General features: G+C 40.1%; 1 protein-coding gene across 6 annotated transcripts in view; it reads right to left on the bottom strand.

The window, feature by feature from the left end:
- adgrl1a (adhesion G protein-coupled receptor L1a) overlaps positions 1–11,770 on the bottom strand; it is a 381,665-nt gene extending 369,895 nt beyond the window's left edge. For all 6 annotated transcript variants that reach the window (XM_034190600.1, XM_034190603.1, XM_034190604.1 and 3 more), the window contains exon 1: positions 11,423–11,770. The gene's annotated coding sequence lies outside the window, so the exon portion shown is untranslated. The remainder of the gene's footprint in view (positions 1–11,422) is intronic.
- Between the last annotated feature and the right edge of the window lie 879 nt (positions 11,771–12,649).

Here is a 12,649-nt window from a genome sequence, read left to right as displayed (position 1 = left end):
TTTAGTGCGAGCCGTCTCTGTGGAATGATATTTTCTAAAATCAGACTGCAGTGGCTCAAAAAGATTAGTCTCAGTAATGTAGTCCACGTTGCCGTGAAACCACTTTTTCCAGAATTTTAGAGCAAAATGATAGATTTGATATCGGCCTATAGTTTTTCAATACACTGGGGTCAAGATTAGATTTCTTAAGTGATGGTTTAATCACTGCAGATTTGAAACATATAGGAACAGATCCAGAAGTTAATGAGAGATGAATAATTTCCAGCACACTTGGCTCAAGAGTGGGCCACAGATCCTTAAACAGTTTTGTTGGTATAGGATCAAATAAGCAGGTTGTGCTTTTTGTAGACATTACAAGTTCCGTCAGCACGCCTAGTGAGATACTATAAAATCCTGTAAATCTAGGTAATACCTCAGTAATGGCACCCACCTCAATAGCAGGGTGCAGTGGCTGGGTTAAGGCATGCTGGGATATGTTTAACCTAATGTGTTCTATTTTCTTCTCAAAGTAATCCAGGATATCTTGTGTTGTAAAAGGAGAGCGAACTACAGATGGTTGTCCATGAATAAGTGTTGCCACCATGTCAAACAAGAACTTTGAGTTATGCTTGTTTTTGTTGATCAAATCAGAGTAATAGGTTCACTTTGTAGCCAGTAGTGCATGCTTATAGTCTAAGATAGCATCACGCCATGTGAGGTGGAATACTTCTAATTTTGAACTATGCCATTTTCATTCTAGACCTCTAGCGTTATGCTTGAGGTCATGAAAGTGATCATTGAACCAAGGTGACTGAGTTTAAACTAACCACAACACTGTCTACTGATTGGGCATTTGCCAAATGTGAAGCTATCAGGCAGTCTACCTTCAAGCTCAGTCGTAGTTGAGGAGTTGTTACGTCGCCACAGTGATAAATAATGTTGTTGTTCCACTAAACATGGCAGTGAAACTTTAAACCTAATAAGTGAGTGATCAGAGACCACCAATGCAAGAGGCATGATGTCAGTATTTGTGACAGCAATACCATGTGCAAGAACCAAATCCAGTGTATTTCTACTAATGTGTGTTGAGTCCTGAATGCACTGGTGAAGTCTTAATGCATCCACAATTTCCATAAATGATTTGCAGAGGGGACCAGAAGGCTTATTTATAAGAATGTTAACCCCTTAACACCCATCGTCGCATATATGCTACAATCTCTGACTCAAATATGCAATTTACCAAATTGACCTGTATGCCCGTTGTCGCAAATTTGCAACATACCATCATTATTATTATAACATTATAACATAAAGTCATTACCAGAACACCCAATATTACTATCTAGTTTTTGTACAAAAGTGAAATTAATAATCTCAACATTATTTACCATCTACTTAAAGGCAAAAACACACACAAAACATTTTTTTTATATACAGCTATATAAATTCGGGCGTTAAGCGGTTAAAGTCACCAATAATCAGAATGTTATCTGCACTAGTTAACAAGTTAGAGATGAACGCACCAAATTCATCTAAGAATTCAGAGTATGGGCCAGGGGGCCTATATACAGTGACTAAATAATACTGCTGATTTTTATTCTTCTGACCTTGGCAATATGTAACATTATGGGCAGAGCAGAGAATCAGATGTTCAAACGAGCTATATTTGTGACCCCCAACAGCTAATAAGCTAGACCTAGATTTATCAATCAGAGCAACACCCCACCTTGCTTCGCATCATGATGGACGTGACTAAATGTGTGTGCTGGTTGCCAGGCCTCTTTTAAGGGGAGGACAACTGTTTAAGCCAGGTTTCATATAACCCAATCATATCTAAGTGATGATCCATAATTAGATCATTAATCAACAATGATTTTGAGGACAGTGACCTTATGTTAATGAGACAAAAACTAAGGACCTCAGTGAGGTTGATGGTTGGACTGTTTTTTTAAGGGTGGTTCCAGAGCAGCATATTTAAGATGCATGGAAGTAAGTTTAGGTTTGAGACATTCCACATGAGTTGTAGGTAGCAGAGATGAAATCTTTGATCTTGCTGGAACAGCCAATGGGCCATCCTCAAGTTCAACATCATCCAATGTAGTAATGGGTATTAAGCTTGCAAAGCATATCTCTCTATGATTTTTATGGACACGTTTATGGAAACAGGCCACAGTCTCAAGTTGTTGAATTTCCCTCCCTGGCAGATAAACTGCACTATCACCATAGTGGATTTTCTGCACTAATTTCCCTGCTAAGCCACACTCACATTTGTCATAAGCCTTCCAGGGTCTTGCAGGTTACCCTCCCTATAGAGCTCTATCTATGTTCACACACAAGATGGCATCTTCCCCAGTCGGGTGAAGGCTGTCCAGCATCAGCAAGCCACGGCGGCCCCAGAACGAAGGCCAGTAATCAATAAAACTAAAGCCTTGCTGTCTATACAATTGCACCAGCCACCTATTTATTGATGTCAGCCTGCTAAATGCCTCATCATTACCCCGGGAGGGGAATTAATAGCATTATTAGCATGCAAAATAGATTAAATCACATTATAATTCTAGTATAGTAACCATCTTTGTTGATGAAGTTCTTCACCCAAATGTGCAAGATTCAAATCAGCATTACTCAAGTCGCAATCAACATAAGCTGAATGGACAATTGTTTCGATTTAACAATGCAAACACAAATCCTGATGTTTGGAGACCTCCCTGCTGCAGCTCAATGAAAAAGAAGAGCAGGGAAGCATTTCACACACAGTTCTGTTTTTTCACTGTTGTGTCAGAGAGGAGACTGTATGATACTGCGAATGTGGGCTGTATTTCCGTCCATATGTGCAAAGGAGCATGAGGGCAAGAGGACTGGAGAGGAGCGGCACAAGGTAGTCTCAGGTGAGGCATGCATAGTCCCAGCATAATTATAATCCTTAATTAATCCACTCTGGATGCTCTCTCTTGCTTTCTCTCTCCCCCTGCCTCCCTCCCTAACTCCCTAAATGTGTTGCTTTAGGTGCTTATGGACTTTTTCACCGCTGTGCACCTCCTCCTCCTCACTGTCTCATCTGGCATCTGCCTACTGTATATATTATGCTGTCGGTGTTTCTGCAGCTGTGTGCGAATATAAGTGCCCTTTCACATCTCTCTCTCTCTAGGAGCTCCATGAACACCCTCCTCCTCCTCCTCCTTCACCTCTTGTTCTGTCTCAATTCTCCTCCTACTCCCATCCACCTCCCATCTCAGTAAACAGGCAGCCAAACATCTTCTTGCGTTCCTGTGTTGTTTGGGTGTATGTCTTCACACTGCACACACCACCAGCTCAACACGGTAATCCGATGGGAGTATGGCTGACACAAATACTAACTCACCACAGCTGTTCTCCGAGGAATGACTCAGGTGAGTCTCAGGTGAACACCGCCGCTTGTAAGGTGCAGACAGTCGAACCCAGACACAAGCACGGTTTCTGTTTATACACACTCACACACACACGTCTCTCCTGTTTCTGCTGCCTGACCGATCGCATTGATAGCTTAGACACTGTCAAGTATCGCCTGTATTACTCACTGAGCGTGAGGGGGTCAGTGGTGGAAAATCAAGAATTGGCAGAGGCGTAGTGAAGGAACAATGGAGATGTGCTGCCGCAGGTGAAGAGTGTGTTTGCGCCGCTTTATCTTGCCGTAATAAGGACAAAAGGTGTCAGTATCGACGCCGGCAGAGTGAGAGCGTCATGTGTGAGGAAGATCGACAACTCGGCCGGCTCCGGCCGAGCCAATTAGCGAGGCTCATCCACCTCTCTGGTCAGCACCTCTCTGTCAAATCATCAGAAAAACATAAGGATTGATTGGACAAGCTATTAGGTCAATTGATTCCTGTTTCCTTTCATCTGTATGTGCTTCCTTTTTGTGGTGGACAGGTTGGGCATGAAATGATTAACCAAGGACTAGCATTTACCTGAAATGAGCTGATAAACCCTTCCAGGGGAGAGATGGGGTTTTTGTGTTTTCATTTCTATCTAGGAGAGGTAATGGTCTAGTGGTTAAGCTGTTGGGCTCGAGACCAGAGGATCCTTTATTCAAATCCCAGCCTGACCGGAAATTCACTAAGTGCCACTTGGGCAAGGTCCTTAATCCCCTAGTTGCTCCCAGTGTGTAGTTTGCACCTTGTGTGGCAGAACCCTGACATCGGGGTGAATGTTAGGCATTATTGTAAAGCACTTTGAGCATCTGATGCAGATGGAAAAGCACTACATAAATGCAGTCCATTTACCATTTCTGCATGTTTTGGTTTCACTGGAGATTTCAGCCAAAACAGTAAATTCACGAAAACGAAGTTATTCTTGTTCACTTTTCAGCATACATTAACTGTGTATTCAGTGGTATTAGTTACCTTCTTCTTTGTTTTGATGGAAAAGCTAAAACGTAATCTCACAAAACTGGCACACCTTTAGCATACAACGCTACTAAGCGCTAACAGTTTACCTTAAACTCCAACCACAAAAGCTAAATTATAGTAACTGCTTAATCACCATATTCACAACAAATTTAACCTAATTTAATTAAAAAACAAAATGAAGAGTGCACAATATAAAGTGTTTTCATGTGATGTTACAACTCAGTAATTTATGTTGGAAACACCTTTGGTTTGTGGTAAACAGAGCAGAACAAAAGTGTTGCTGCTCTGTTTACCAAAAACCTTTCCTTTCTACTGAAACAATGATAGGAAACATTTTAAAATAATCTCATGAAAGTATATAAAAATCTTTCATTTTTGTGTTGAGTTTTACATTGTGTTTACTCTGTGGGTGTATCCAGTACAGTGTAGGATCATTTCTAATTTCATGTTTTGGGTTTTATTTTACTTTTTTAAAATTTTATTTTATTTTTTGTTAAAATCAAAAACTCACTTGATTTTGAAAGGAGATATCATAAGCTTTAAAAAAAATCAGGTGCCATTTTTTTCTTCACATTCTAAGTGTCCGAAATCCAAGATGGCGTCCAAAATGTCCTCCGTTTAGCAGTAATGCAATATCTTTACTAATGCACAAGATATAATTAAAATAAAAAACAAAATAATAAACAAAATATCTAAATATAGGTTTTGTGACACAAGGAAACTAATGGAATCATCAAACTTAGGCTAAAGGTATTATTTACATGCCTAATTTCAAGATGGCATCCAAATGTCTCTTGAACATTTGATAATTTTATTTGTTTGCTGCTCAGCTGACAAATAAAGCAAAGTCCAAAATCCACAGTTTTTGACTTCATGTGAGATGACGACTCGATCTGCCATGGTTGGTTAATATATGGACTCTAAGGAATATTATAGTTGCTGTGGGCACTTGCTTCCTGCAGATACAAAGAAAATATATCTTTGTATACATACAGTATATACACCAAATGTTTAAACCTTAACCTAATGTGGAAAAATGGTGTCCAGCAACTGCATTCAAACATCGATTTTGGGCCCACCATGTATAGTTCAGGATGGCAGTCTCTCTGAAATTTCACAAAATAAAAACATTTATAGTCACAGGGAAGGTGTTATTCATGTAGGAATCTCTACATACAGTTTTACAAGGAATAGATGCCGAAAACAATTACTGGAATGGGATTTATATCAACTGTAATGTCAGTTTATGCCATTTATGTATCATGGAAGCCATCTTGAATTTCAGGACATTAGAATGTTAAAAAAAATGGCACCCTATTTTTTTAATGTTTAAATCATATTCAAACAGAATCAGATGAGTTTTTACTTTAAAAAACAAAACAAAAGAAAAAACACACATTTTTTTATTTCATGACAAATGAGCCTACACTAATATGGCAGATGTTCCAGATTTGCAGGTTGTGTTTGCCCCATTCATTCAACCAACAGGCAACTAATGCCATTCAATTTTAGTTTCCTGCACATGAAAATTAACATTTGTACAAGATTCAAAAGGAGGAAATAATTTGACAACAAAGTAGCATTTTGACCATATTTCAGAAAGAAAATGGCTGTCTTCTTCTTTTAATTAATGGTGTTTGGCAAATCTGGTTGCCTTGTGGCTGAACGTCCACATAGGAAGTCATGGCAAGTCAAGTCATACAGTGAGAGGCAGTGACGTGTCATTAAGATAGTTAGCCTGTCAAAAATTTTAAAGCAGAAGATTCTTCCACAATAGGAGCTTGCAATAAACCTTTACGAAGCCTTTATGAAGACGGAGGAAATGTGAAGTGTTTTTGGATAATGTTGCTGAGACAGCATGCGTTGACACTGCCCGTCGCACCTCTACCACATGACAGAAACCGTTGAATCCTGGTTTGCAATCCTACAGACAGGCAACTGATTCATCACCATTTCCGAAAATACCCATCTATCCGCACAGCGAAGTGACACACACGTCCCCTTGGCTTTTTCCATTTGCTGGGGTCATTGGCAAAGAGGCACTCGCGCGCTTGGTCGTGCTAGGTGAAGCGCAGAACATGGGCATTCACAAACCTATCAAAAACTGAACGTGATCTTACATTTTTGTGGCAGAGGAAAAGTAAGACATTATTATTCTGCGCACTTTGTAAATGGTAGCAAGTGAGGAAGCAAATTTTAAGAGGAATATTCACAGAGCAAAGTGGATATTTGGACAAATTCCTCAAATACTAATTCCAAACCTTCCCTCAAAGAATGCAAGAATTTAAAATTGTAACTAAATATGTTGTAGACACACCATGTATGTGTGTCTCTGTGAATGATGGGTCATATGTCTGGAGCTGTTGGATCCGCAGTCTTAAATTTGGTGACATTTTTGGCAAGATACAAGTGTCTATGGGCAATAATGAAACTCTGCCAGAAGCTGAAGTGCTACCGTGTCACTGGGCACAAACAACAAAACTGACCCACTATTGAGACAAGAGAGCAAATTCTGAACTTAAATTACTCAGAGATCCCAAGTTTGAGCCAAATGAAATTTTACCAAAAAATGATTGGAAACGCATCCTGTTACAGACTGGTGGCATGTCCAGGGTGAACACTGCCTCTCGCCCAGTGACTGCTGGGATAGGCTGGATGGATTGGACCTTTCATCCCAGTGGAATTAACCACCCTAACCCCATCACCCCCCACCCCCACCCCACCCTCTCAAGCCTGTGCTTCAGTAACATGTCAGAAATTCAATATACTTACTTTCAAGAGTTCATGAGTTAATCACAGCTGAATATGCAGAAAGGAAATGGTTTTGCATGTTGAGAACATTTTCACACCACAATCAAAACCATACAACCACTCCAGTGTTCTTCTTCAGTGGTGGCTTGTAATGTAGTCAATTTTGCACCATAGGATTGCACCAATTTGTGTGGTTTGTGATAATTACTCTCAAGTGCCTTGGAAACTTTATCTTACCACAGGGATTTAAAATGCTGTTAAAAGCATGAAAACTGATGACTGTATTCAGCGTCGCTTCTAACAGCACGAATCGTAAAATCAGGCAGACTCAAAAGGGCAATCACAGATGGCCATTACTGGCAGCAGCAGCTAAAATATCATACAACACGATCTTTAAACACCAATTCAGAGTCCGCTTCCCCCTGACAAATCTGTGTAAAAAACCAAGTGAATTGCCGGTGAGGCTGATTGGTGGCATTGATTGAGTGTCACTGAGTCTTTTCACTCGTGTACACCAAGTCATCTCTCAGTCGATAGACACAACCCAGATACACCAGGCACTCAATCCAATGTGTTGCTACATGGGGCCATCCAGCTAATTTAACACCCACTCCATTTATGAAAAAGAGTCCTTATCGATCTTTTCTGTTCGTGCGCTGTTGTTGCTCCTGTTCATTTTCGCCGCACCGGTGCCTACACGTGCTCATGGCTGGCAGCACTCTGAATTGAATTAGCATGCGGTCGGGTTCCTGTAAGATTGGCTCAGCAAAGCCTGCGCCTCCAGTCTGACCCTTCCTCCAGATGTAGCGGTGACTTTAGCACAACGAACGCGGAGACGGGAGCCTATAGTTCCAGGCTGCTGCATGTTCACAGAGCTTCAAAATGGATGCACGCTGCCCATCACCTTGATGCTGGTTGGTTTGGCTTTCTTCTATTTATCCTTATTCCACTCTTTCTACTTCATGATGTCCACAGAAATGGGAACATTTAACAGCCAACACAACAAATAGCCTTTAAAAATATAAAGGTGATTGCGGTAATTAGGCCAAAAACAACTAGTTAAATCGATTTCCTTCGACAATTGTGTTGGTTTAATGTTGTACCGCAAGTGGAAATAACATTTTTATCATAACGGCTTTCCTGCCAGGACAAATCTCATCAGGCTGGTGCCAACCACAGAGTTTGGCAGAGAGGTTGGGGAGTAAAAGTTACCTCACATTGCACAATAAATAGTTTCTGGGTCAGTCCAGTGAAAAACTGCCCTACAGAGACATAACAGGCATAACTGAAAAAGGTATAAAAGATGACCTGCTCCTGACGCACAAGTAGTACACAAGAGTGTGGCAGCACCTTATGACATCAGAAACACATCCATCCCAACACAGCCGCATCCATCAGGAGATACCCTCAGCCTGAGCAGGAGAAGGCTGCACAGCGCCACCGTTCTGCTCCACGGCAATGAAGCAACAGCAGACATTTTAAAATTTCCAGCCATTTGCAATATAATGGTACTGACACACACATATGTCTACTTTTCTATAAATGTCAGTAAATATGTAATAGTAAATCAGCAAGTGCTGCTCAGAAATTGTCATAAAGGTCAAAACCAATGGGCCAGCTATCAAGATAATTCTGAGTGGTAGGTCAAAAAGACATTTTTGAAAACAGGTCAGAGCACCTCAGCTTGGGGAAAAAAAAATTGCAGCAAGTCTTCAGAATTATGATGATTCAGTGTACTGTAATTATTCAAATTCTGTTTCCCGCTGTTCCAACTGATCTTGAGAAGATGAGCTGGAACTTGCAATTTGAGAGCTTGTAGGTCTAAAAGGATATCATGGGTTATTTTTCATCATGATTCCGTACATCGCTCATCTGACAACCATGATGTCTGCAAAAAATATTTTCATTTACGAACATCTGAGATTGCTTCCTAATTTGTGCACAATGATTTTGATGTTGCGCTAAGAAATTGTCATAATTTGGTTTGAAATGTTAAAAACAGACCAGATTAGTGGAGTAAATGAGGGAAAACAATGAGCCTGAAGTTGAACATATGACTATGTTGATTCATATTAATTTATTTTTATCTGTGGGATATTTAACAGCTCCACATTTTGTATTGTTACACCTGACTGAGAGTGTTTGATTATTTTCATTTTCTGCATAAACCCCTTTGCTGTCGGTTACAGATTAGTGAAGCATGCACTGATGTGTGAGACAAGGGAAGACTGATAAAATTAAAAAGATTATGAACTAAAAAAAAGTGTGTGATTGATTGTGCATTGTAATAGAAATATTTGCAATACAAAGTGCACACTGTGTGTCACCTGAAAGACTGACAGCTCACTGTGCAACCTGCAGAAAACCAAACTGTATTTTCATTTCTCGCCATCTTTCATGGGAAAATCATGTCGGTGTCATTTGTAGATTAAAGCCAAAGTTCACATGTCACAATCAAAAATCCTTTACTGTATCCGACGTGTGTCAGATGTTTTCATTAGTTGTCATGCTGGAGAAAAAAAAAAAACTGCAACAGTTCCACATAATTCCACATCTCCAAAATCTGTCACTATCTGTTTTGACAATCCTGTGAGTGGCAGTCTCACATTGTTTTAAGAAACATAAATTTAGTACAGTAAAATACCCTGAGTATGTTAAATATTGCAGATTTTATTTATTTATTTATTTTAGGGTTTTTTTTTCCAACTGAGATCTTGCTTCTATCTTTACACTTATTTTGGAATATTATAGTCATACAACTGTCAGAGAGCATGCATTCTGCAGTATAGTAGAAGAAAAATGAAAAAAAAAAAACATATAGTATAGTAGAAAAAAAGTAAAGAAAACATTCACCTTGATGAAAATGACTTTTGCATGCATGCACGATTACATGCATGTTAAAGTACAGAGGAGTAAAAAAATGTAAAGGGTTCAGAATTCATTCTGTAAAATCAGTCATGAAAGTTGTGTATGCTTCAATTTCCATTTGCATGTGTGCACAGCAGCACACACACACACACACACACACACACAGTGTTCACCCACAGTCTTCCAAAAAGCTGCTGAATCCACACTGAACTAAATCTAATTGTGATTAGTGATGTATTAAAGGTCTGATGAGCATTAATGCCATGCTAATGTATGACTATTATTCACCTACTGAAAGGCGAGAATAATTTTTCTGATGGTGATGTGACACACAGACAAGGGGGAAATAAATCCTTCTGTCTTCCCAGGGAGCATTTGGCAGTAAACCAATTCCAAGTCTGGCTTCTTGAATGCCCAGATAACACAATCAGACAGTTGCAATATTGCTGTTTTACCACCTGAAGAATTTGAATTTCATTCAGCCTCTTCAGAAGAGCAGTGACGCCAATTTTCACCCCCCCAAGAATTGGCAGGACAAGCACAATGAAATGAAGGCTTACAGCAGAAAATAAGCTTTCTGGAATTTTTTTCCCCTCTTGCAAGCTTTTTCAGGTTTTGGAGCACACAAAGACAAAATCTTTCATTTCTTGCAGACAGCTGGTACATTTTGGGGGATGCTGTTGTTATTAAATTGGAGAATATCTCAGCAAAACACAAGAGCTTTAGAAATTTTTCCATTACAGGATCCACAGAGCAAAAAAAAAAAAGGCTCATTTGATTAAAGCTGGACATGAGTGAAGACGTTTGTGCCTTTTGACTTGGGAATAAAACATTGATTGTTTTTTATGCTTTAGTCTAGTGCCACCTTTTTTTTTTTAAACACAGCAGCCCAACAGGATGTCCCCATTAATACATTCTGAGATAAAGTTTAATGTCACCACTCTCATTTAAGGTTCCAAAGCCAACCTGAAAGAATCAAAGTTAGGATTTAACCATAGATGACTAATATGTTGGAGAGGTCACTCAACATTTTCTATGTTAGGGTGAAATTAAGAAATGCATGATCCAAACAGCTCTTTTTTGAAACAGTTTGTTCACTCATTCACGATTTAAGCGTCACCTCTCCATTTAAACCCATCTAAAAACACATTTTACTCTTACAGCCCTGCAAAACACTTTTTTTTTCCTTTTTGTTTTCCTCCCTGTGCTAATTAAAGCTGTCAACATCTCTTACTGTGCAGGCCACATAGGCCCACAAACGGGAGCACTAATTTAGAGCATCCTACACGTATTTTAAAATGACTCCCGTGGACGCAGAAACACGATCTGTCAAAGTAAAAGATGTCCAAACAAAAACCAGATGCGCCTGAACGCCTCACGCAGGAAGCCCGGAGATCAATAATATAAAATATGAAATATAAATTGCCTTTTGTTCTTACCTTAATTTCTCTAACGTCCTTTTCCTTGACTGCTCAGTGGGTTTCATTCATTCCTTCCTCTCTCCTCTCCTCCTCCGGTTATCACTCGTTCTCTCCTCTCTCGTCCCGCGTCTTCGTGTGGATGCATAAGAATTAAAAATTAATAGCTTGTTCTCTCACAACGGGCAACAAAATAGGAACTAGGACAAAAAAAAAAAAAAAAAAACATCCGCTGGACTTAAAAAAAATAATACGCGTGATGTGGGAAATCCTCACGCACGGAGCAAATAACCACGAAAACGCGCCCGGTGGCGCAACAAAATAAATATCAGCGATGACATCTTGAGAGCTCGAATGTGAGAGTGCGTGTTGGAAAATCAACAAAAAGTGTCCGTCCGATGCACGCGAGAAAATGCGCCACTGCCGCAAAAGAAGAAGAAGAAGAAGAAGAAAAAAAGACCGCGTCCGTCAAACCAGCGTGACGAATATGTGCGCACGGGACGGCTCACATTGTCCGGCTGGAGCGTCGATCGTCCACACGCAGCCTATAAATAAATAATATTGGTTTTCGACAGAAGAAATTTGCGATCTATGGGTTGAAAGGAGCCGTCGGGTTCGGGACAGTGCGCACAGGCCATCTGCGGTTGTGCGTCCTGACGCACGGAGCGGATCAGTTTCTCTCCTCGTCGCCAGGCAGCGCGCACTCTCATCAGCACCGAGCAGCCTCTGCTGCAGTTCCGCATCTGGTCCGACCTCACATTCATCAGCCACTCTCACGCACGGGCGTGCATTCTATAAAGACAGCTTAGGGTCCGTTTTTACACTGGAGGGGGAAAAAAACCCGTGCGGCGTCCTCCGGTTTTATGCGTTCAGATAAGTTAATTAACCGAGATGGTTTCCCAAACGCCAAAGGTCTTTGAAATGGTCAGGGGTGGCTGTTTTGGAAAATTAGAGTTTAATTTTTACTGTCAGGTGATTCTCAGAAAGGGGAAAACTTTGATTTACAGGTTAGTTCCTGTTATCTCACATCCAGTCAGACATTTATTCACTGTTTAGACATTTCTAACAACTAAATGGATTTGCACAGATAAATTGTTACTATCAAGTAATGGGCGACAGCAAACGTTTCAAAGTGTTCAAGGTGCTTCATTGAAAATGTGAATAAATCAGTTGATGCTTGACAAGAGAAAGTCAGCATTTATTTGAAAAGTAGAGATAAACACTGCCTGAACAGTCTGCATTTCACAT

The sequence above is a fragment of the Thalassophryne amazonica genome, chromosome 16 (assembly GCF_902500255.1).
Source record: "Thalassophryne amazonica chromosome 16, fThaAma1.1, whole genome shotgun sequence".
Classification (NCBI taxonomy): domain Eukaryota; kingdom Metazoa; phylum Chordata; class Actinopteri; order Batrachoidiformes; family Batrachoididae; genus Thalassophryne; species Thalassophryne amazonica.
This window is presented reverse-complemented; position numbering and strand designations above follow the sequence as displayed.